Consider the following 9182-nt stretch of genomic DNA (forward strand, 5'->3'; position numbering starts at 1 on the left):
CAGCAATAGCTAGGGTTTCTTTTTAGTGCTGGAAACAAGATAAATAAAAGATAAAGGAATTGAAAATAAAGAAAAATAACCAAGAAATCAAAAGATATCCCTTATGAAAGTGAAATGTAAAGATGATTGATGGCGTGGATGAATATGTGAAAAATCGATGGATAATGTCCTATTGAGCCCTCCTAGTCGCAATGAAAAGGCAAACACGATAATATGGCTCTAACCAACCCTCCTAGTCGCAATGAAAATGCAAATTGAAGTGTGAAGATTGATCTCTCTCACAAGAACTTGAAAGAACAATAGGAGAAGAAGCTTCGAAGGCACAAGGCAATCATCACTTGCAAAAAGCGAACTCTCGTTGTATTATTAATCAAAGAAATCTGATTTACAAAGTTGAATGAAGCATCCTTTATATAGGGGCTAAATTCTAAAGGTCCTAAATAACTAAAGAATAAAATAATAATAAACTAAACATGTTTTAACTCTAATTCTTAATAAAATAATAATAACTAAAAATATTGTATTAACCCAACCTTAATTCCTAATAAAATAATGAATCTGATCCTAAAAGATAATTCATCATCCTATATTAAATTATATTACAAATAATCAATATAAATATTGAAAATTCGTAATATTTACAAAATCACGTATTAATCTCGTATAAAATTTCCTGCATGCACCGTCTTCAGTAAAATGATCATATCTTGAGTTCCCGATGTCGAATTGATGAGATTTAAGAACCGTTGGAAATATAAGAGCCATACGGTTGTATCTCCAGAAGACATGTTAATAGGATAACAACTGGATCCCCTTAAAAAAGTTGTTTCAAATATGTTTCTATTAGACCCTTACGGATGAATGCTTGAACTGCGATTTGAAGCTTGTCTTTAAGAAGTTTGGTCTGGCCTCATGTGATAGGGCCAAGTGGTATAGTAAATTCATCATCCTTAGCTTTACGGCGTGTGGTGCATGTATCATCTCTCCCTTCCTTAAAAGGATTCGTCCACGAATCTGAAATATCAAAAGGAGATTAGAAACATTAAAGGATGCACTCACGTTATACTCACCGGGAAGATCAAAGTGGTAGACATTGTCATTGATTCGTTCAAGGACTTGGAATGGGCCATCGCCTCGTGGGTCTAGCTTGGATTTCCTTTGTGTCGGGAACCTCTCTTTTCTCATGTGAACTCATACCCAATCTCCTGGTTCAAAGGTGACATGTCGTCGGCCCTTGTTAACTCGGTTTGTAATTTCCTCATAGGTTTTCTCCATCTTGAGTTTGGCTTTGGTGTGAATGTCTTTGACAAGGGCAACCTTCTTTTCACCATCTAAACTGGCAACCTGGTCTAAAGGTAAGGGAATAAGATCCAAAGTAGTTAATGGGTTAAAACCATAAATTATTACGAGTGAATGAATCGATTATAAGGAAAGTCAACAAAAGGTAAACATTCTTCCCAATTACGAGTATTCTTACCTACCAAAGTTCTTAGCAAAGATCCTAGAATCCGATTTATTACTTCGGTTTGTCCATCGATTTGAGGATGACAAGAAGTGGAATAGATAAGTTTTGTGCCAATCTTACCCCATAATACCTTCCAAAAGTGGCTTATGAACTTAGTGTCACGATCAGACACAATGGTGCAAGGAATGACATGAAGGTGGACTATTTCTCGAAAGAATAAATCAGCAATATGTGTGGCATCGTCCGTTTTATGGCAAGGAATGAAGTGTGCCATCTTTGAGAATCTTTCCACAACCATAAAAATATTATCTCGTCCTTTCTTACTGCGGGGTAAGCCAAGTATAAAATCCGTCGATAAATCAATCCAAGGAGAAGAAGAAATTGGTAAAGGCATGTACAAACCATTAGGATTTACCTTTAACTTTTCTTGTTTGCACGTGATGCATGATGTAAAAATCTTTTCCACTATTTTACGCATGTGCAGCCAAAAGAAGTGTTTCATGACCATATCGAGTGTTTTGTGAACACCGAAGTGTCCCATGAGTCATTCGACATATGACTCGTGAACTAAGAACTCTTGCAAAGAGCCTTGTTGTATACACAACCTGTTCATATGAAAAAGAAAGCCATCTACAAGATAAAACTTGTTAAAAGCACCTTTTACACATTGTTTATAAATCTCAAAAAAATTTGGATCGTTAGGATAAAGTTCTTTGATATGTGCAAAACCTAGAACATTAGCATGCATCAGCTACGATGTAATCTTTCCCTTGTTTGTATTTGATGATGTAAGGAAAAGATTCAATGAACTCAACCCATCGAGCATGTCGTTTGTTTAACTTACCTTGTCCATTTAACCATTTGAGTGATTCATGGTCCGTGTAAATGACAAAATCTTTAGGGAAAAGATAGTGTTGCCATACTTCGAGTGCTCAGACAATTGTAAGAAGTTCCTTGTCGTAGGTAGAGTAGTTCAATTGTGTACCTTTTAACTTTTCACTAAAGTAAGCGATAGGTTGTCTTTCTTGCATGAGGACGACACCAATGCCTATGTCTGAAGCATCACATTCTAGCTCAAAGGTGTTAGAAAAATTGGGAAGACGAAGAATAGGGGCAGAACATAACTTATCTATAAGAAGTTCAAAAGCTTTTTGTTGTAGTGGTCCCCATTTAAATTCAATTAACTTTTTGATGATCTCGGTTAATGGTACAACAATGGTTGAGAAATCTTTGACAAAGCGACGGTAGAAACTTGTCAAACCATGAAAAGATCTTACCTCGATGATGGAAGTAGGCGTGGGTCATTCTTGAATTGCCTTGACATTCTCTTTATCTACATGGATACCTTGTACACTAACTATAAAGCCTAAAAACATAAGCTTATCACTGCAAAATACACACTTATCCATGTTAGCGTATAAATGTTCTCGTCGAAGAACTTCGAGAACCATTCGAACGTAAATGAAATGAGAGTCAAGAGAAGATGAGTATATAAGAATGTCATCAAAGTAAACGACAACAAATTTACCTATAAACTCCTTACGAATGTGATTCATTAATCTCATGAAGGTGCTTGGAGTGTTTGTGAGTCCAAAGGGCATAATAAGCCATTCATACAAGCCAAACTTTGTCTTGAATGTTGTTTTTCATTCGTCACCTTCTTTCATTCGAATTTGATGGTAACCACTCTTCAAGTCAATTTTGGTGAAGATACTTGCACCATGTAGTTCATCCAACATATCATCTAGGTGTGGAATAAGATGCTTATACTTGATTGTTATCCGATTGATAGGTCGACAATCAACAAACATTTGAAATGTGTCATCTTTCTTTGGAACTAGGATGACGGGAACTGTACAAGGACTAAGACTCTCACGGTTGTGTCCTTTTTGTAACAATGAATCTATTTGTCATTCCAATTCCTTTGTTTCCTCTGGATTACATCGGTTAGTGGGGCAGTTTGGTATGGTTAATCTAGGGATGAATTCGATTTGATGTTCTATTCCTCTTGTAGGTGGTAAACCATCTGGTGGGTTTCTTAAGACATCTTGAAACTCATGCAATAGAGAAGAAAATACAGTAGGCAAATATGTGATGTTAGTGATAGTTGATAAAACGGAGTCCTTGAAACGGATTATAACGCACATCCTATTTTGAAAAAAGGTATCTCTCATGTCTTTTACACTCGCATAAATGTTTTGAGACTCTTTTATTTTCATATTGAGGTTCACTCACCACCCGTGGGTCATTTGTTTGGCTTTTATCGGTTGTGACCTCTTTTGCCTTTTGTTTCGAGTTCCATGTCTCCTTGAGAATTCGTTGTTGATCTATGAGAATCTCTTTGGGGTGTAGAGGGTTCAGTAAGAACGGTTTACCTTTTATTGGAATTGTGAAAGTGTTCTTTCGGCCATAATATGTGATGTCGTTGTCGTATTGCCAAGGACGTCCTAGGAGAATGTGAGATGTTTGCATCGAAATTACATCACACCATGCGTCGTCACAATACTTTCCCATCTTGATATTAACGAGACATTATTTAACCACCTTCATCTCGACACTCTCATTAAGCCATTGTAAGCAATACAGTTTTGGATATCGTTGGCAAGGAAGTTTGAGTGATTCAACAACGTAGGAGCTAATAACGTTGACACAACTACCATTATCAATGATGACGGAGAATGGTTGTTCCTTGATTAGGCAACATGTGTGGAAGATGTTAGAACGTTGTATGTCAGACTTGTCAGATGCTTGGATGTTCAAGGTATAACGGATCACCAAGATTGTGCCATTGTACTCATCGCTTCCATAGTCATCACTATCTTCTTTGGATTCGGCATGTGTTAGAATATCGGAGATGTCTTCATCGGAGTCATAATTGTAAGACCCATGACCTAGTATGGTTAGGGTCCTCGTGTTTGGACAATTACGACTGATATAGCCTCTTTCTAAGCATTTAAAACACTTGATGTCTCTTGGTCGGGTGTCATCTTTAGGGGCTGGAAGTGTTTCATTCTTTGCTGGTCGTTGTTTATCATTGTCGGGTTTTTCATCTCTCGACTTTTTTTGAGAAGATGGAGTAGAAGATGAGGAAGGATTTAAAGGATTTCCTTGGTAAGAGAATGAAGTACCTTGTTAATGTTCTCTAAATCGGAATCTCCTTTGGATTTGTGCTTCGATTGTCATTGTTTTCTTTAGTGTATCTTCAAGGTTTTCGTATCCATGGAGATCAAGAATATCAACGATATTTGAGTTTAAGCTGACGAATAATCTTGACATGATGTCCTCTTCCTCTTCGGTTATGTTAGCCCTATTGTGTAAGGACTGAATCTCCTTGTAGTAATCTTCAACTGAACTTCTACTTTGTTGAAGTCATGTAGTCGTTGTTTAACTTCTCGTGTATAATATGTCAGTAGGAATCGGTTCCTCATGGCGTGTTTGAGTTCGGTCCAAGAAGTGATTGGTTGAATTTGGAAGTTGTCGAGCTTTTTCCTTGTTTCCATCCACCAAGTGTGAGCATATCCTTCAAATTCCAAGGTGATGAGGGGAACTTGTTCAGTTTGGGGGCAGTCATGGTATGCAAACATGAGATCAACTTTTCCTTCCCAATCGAGTACTTGTCTGGATGTAGTCTCCTTTAAAAGGGATCGTGAATTTGGTTTTGCAAAGAGTTTGGGTGCTGAAAACGTGGTTATGCTCGCCTGGGGGCCAAATTTCAACATTTGGCCTTGGATTCTGGTTTGGTAGATCCAGTTGTAGTTCGTTCCGTTCTCAAGGCGTTGTTTAAGTTGATCAAATTGAGTTATGAGTCATTCAAGTGCGGCAAAGATAGCCGTAAGTGTCTCATTATTATTGTCTCTCATCCTGCAAACTCAAAAGAAGATTTTAAAGTAAAATAAAAATAAAAGAAAGTAAATTTAACAAATCAAGAAACCTCAAGAGTCACTCCAAGAAAGTAATACAACGAGAGACAAGTAAGCTGGTTTTGTACTCTTTAAAACTCACTTTACCAAGTAGTCTTCCACAGTTCGTATCGGAGTTTGATTACTAATAAAGGCGATAAGAAAAACCTAAAAGCTCTAAGAGGTCAAACAAGGGTTAGACTCCAAGAGAACGAGAATGCAAAGAAGGAAGAAGTATGCAAACTCTTTAATCCTTCTAACACAAGAAAGATAATGTGTTAGATAATGCAAAAGAACAATAAAAAAGAAAAACAAAAGAACCTAAAGAACTAAGAGTCAAAGAAAAAAAAACCAACCCAGAAACCTGAAAAATGCTGGATCAACTTGAGCAACGTTTTTGAGAGGGTTACCAATGTCCAAAAATTTTGGAAAAAATCTTGAATGTCTTTCGATGTGTCAAGAAACCACCTGTAAAATTTCAGAACCAAATACCTTTAGTAGTATCCAGTAGACTCTGTTGAACGGTGAGTTCTCAAATAATCTATTTTTCTTGATTGCTTTTTTCGAAGGTGTTCTTGATCTCCAAAAATTCTGATTTTTTAATGATCTCCAATATATGAAGTTTTAATCTGGAAATTTTCACCAAGAAATTCCTCCTGTATAATTTTCAAGAATTTCGATAAGATTCTAGACTGAATTTGCCAATAAAACTTAAATGATATATTTGAAGGCTCTAATGAACTATGATTGGAGTGAATTTTGGACTGGAGATTACTCTTAAGATGAATATGATATCTGGAGAAAATCAGCCCTAAATACATTCGTTTGCAATTTTTTTTTGAAATTTTGGCTTTCTTGTTTTTTTTTTAAAAAATAGCAAACTAACAAGAATGATTTGAATCTAAATTAAAATTAAATAAAAAGAACCTAAAATGATGAATCTTTTGTGAACTAGCTCCGTTGGGATACCTTGATGGTTTTGTGGGTAAGAACAAGTAAGATTGCTTGCTTCTTTCCAAGAGTCGACCCAAATCTGATACCAATTGATAGGGAAGCGGAGGCGGATTGATAAACTTTGCTCTTGTTGAATAATCAAACCTAGAAAAGCTCTAGACTCGATGAAGAACAAGATTAAAACAAGATAAATAAAAGATAAAGGAATTGAAAATAAAGAAAAATAACCAAGAAATCAAAAGATCTCCCTTATGAAAGTGAATGGTAAAGATGATTGATGGCGGGGATGGATATGTAGAAAATCGATGGATAATATCCTATCAAGCCCTCCTAGTCGCAATGAAAAGGAAAACACGATAATATGGCTCTAACCAACCCTCCTAGTCACAATGAAAAGGCAAATTAGAGTGTGAAGATTAATCTCCCTCACAAGAACTTGAAAGAATTCGAGGAGAAAAAGCTTCGAAGGCACAAGGCAATCAGCACTTGCAAAAACGAACTCTCGTTATATTATTAATCAAAGAAATCTGATTTACAAAGTTGAATGAAGCCTCCTTTATATAGGGGTTGAATTCTAAAGGTCCTAAATAACTAAAGAATAAAATAATAATAAACTAAACATGTTTTAACTCTAATTCCTAAGAAAATAATAATAACTAAAAATATTGTTTTAACCCAACCTTAATTCCTAATAAAATAATAAATCTGATCCTAAAAGATAATTCATCATCCTATATTAAATTATATTACAAATAATCAATGTAAATATTGAAAATTCGTAATATTTACAAAATCACGTATTAATCCCGTATAGGATTTCATGCATGCACCATCTTTAGTAAAATGACCATATCTTAAGTTCCCGATGACGGATTGATGCGATTCAAGAATCGTTGGAAAGATACGAGATATACGGTTGTATCTCCAGAAGACATGTCGACCGGATAACAACTGGATCCCCTTAAAAAAGTTATTGCAAATCTGCTGCTATTAGACCCTTACGGATGAATGCTTGAACTGTGATTTGAAGCTTGTCTTTAAGAAGTTTGGTCCGGCCTCATGTGATAGGGCCAAGTGGTATAGTAAATTCATCATACTTAGCTTTAGGGCATGTGGTGCATGTATCAATATGCGCACAACCTTTATAAACTCACATATATGTAGTTCTCACATGTGTACATAGACTAATAAAAAGGATAATATGAATAAACTTGGTATGATTATATGTTTGTTTCGTTGTGAAGTGGTATGTGCTAAGATGTGGTGTATTGCTTAGTTAATGCATGATATGATGATTACGGATATTCTAGATAAGAGTATAAAGTTATAAGGACTAATGTTAAGACTGGTAATAATGGAACTGATTATATATAAATATGTATGATTTGATATGATGTTATGTGTACTCGTTGTGAAATGATATACATGTTTTATGATGCGTATATTGTTAAGTACAAGAGCATGTGACAAAGAGATATAAATGATAATAATGATAAGAATATTAATAAGGATAATGAAATGATATGGATATGTATGAATTTATGTTTTGATGTATAATATGCTTTATAGTTTAATATGATTGCATGAAGTATGCATAATAGGAAATAGTAATGATATGTTACAGTAAGTTTATTTATGCCTCACTAAGTCATTGACTTAGCGTGTGAGTGTTTCACACGTAGGTTACGAAAAAGGAGAAGAGAAGCTAAAAGGAGCAAGAAAGGTCAGCATATCCCTTACGAAATTCAGATCAGAAAAGTAATAATTAATATGTATTTTGTTCTTTCAAATATAGTTGGCATGTACTAATAGAATTGAGTTGAATGTGCTCTAATATGTGTGATAACCCATTTGTTTTAAAAATAATTTGAAAATTTTCGTTCTTTAGTAAAAGTAAAGATTTTGAAAAGTCAATGTGACACCTCAGACTCGTATCTGGGTAGGGTACGGGTTGGGGGTGTTACAGATTAGCACCCCCACAGTGCCCTAAATCGGTACTTAGTCGATTAATTAATTGTCTTTGCAATGGAATTTACGAGTTCTAGTCTAATTTAATTTAAGATCCCCTGAATAACATTCTTTGAATTTTTGGACGAAACATGATAATATTTAATTATTTCCTATCGATAAGAATCGATCTCTCATACCTTAAAGTAACCGATTCTTACTTCAATCGAAATAAAGAAATATTAAAATTTCATTCTAAAATTCATTATTAATTCAAAATAACAACACCCAAAATAATTTTTAAAAGAGAAACCGATAATGTCTAATTATTTCCAGTCAAGAATAAAGACCTTTCATGCCTTAAAACAATCATTTATTACTCCAACCGAAATAGAAAGATACTACTATTCTTAATATCGATTTGAGTGTTATTATTTCGGAAAAAACCCAATGGAAAACACATGCAAAAATAAAGCCAATTCAAGGCATATCAAGCAAGTAAAATTAATTAATTATTTTCCCAATATTTAATGAGAATAAGGATGTTCAGTTATTTAAATATCTCGAGACGAGACCTTAGATTCGATCTAACAATCTTTTCTCCATGGATTTAATTAAAAGAACATGATCTTTTTCCCAGTCCCTCAATTTTAAAATGAATTTGATTTAGTTCGTGTCACTAAATGGGATATACTTTCGTTTTAAAATTATCTAAAGTAAATTTCTTATACGTTAAGACAATCAATTTACGATAATATTAAAATGAATGAATATTACCCTTACTCAATTTATTTCGATTCAAGTCAAGTGATGCTTATGAGGGTAACATGCAAAATTAATTAAGGACTAAAATGAACTAACATGCAAGCAACATGCAAAAATTAAAATAAAATTAAAAATGACTAAAACATAAACAA

Source organism: Hibiscus syriacus, unplaced genomic scaffold (genome assembly GCF_006381635.1).
Source record: "Hibiscus syriacus cultivar Baekdansim isolate YM2019G1 unplaced genomic scaffold, ASM638163v2 tig00111027_pilon, whole genome shotgun sequence".
In the NCBI taxonomy this organism is placed as follows: domain Eukaryota; kingdom Viridiplantae; phylum Streptophyta; class Magnoliopsida; order Malvales; family Malvaceae; genus Hibiscus; species Hibiscus syriacus.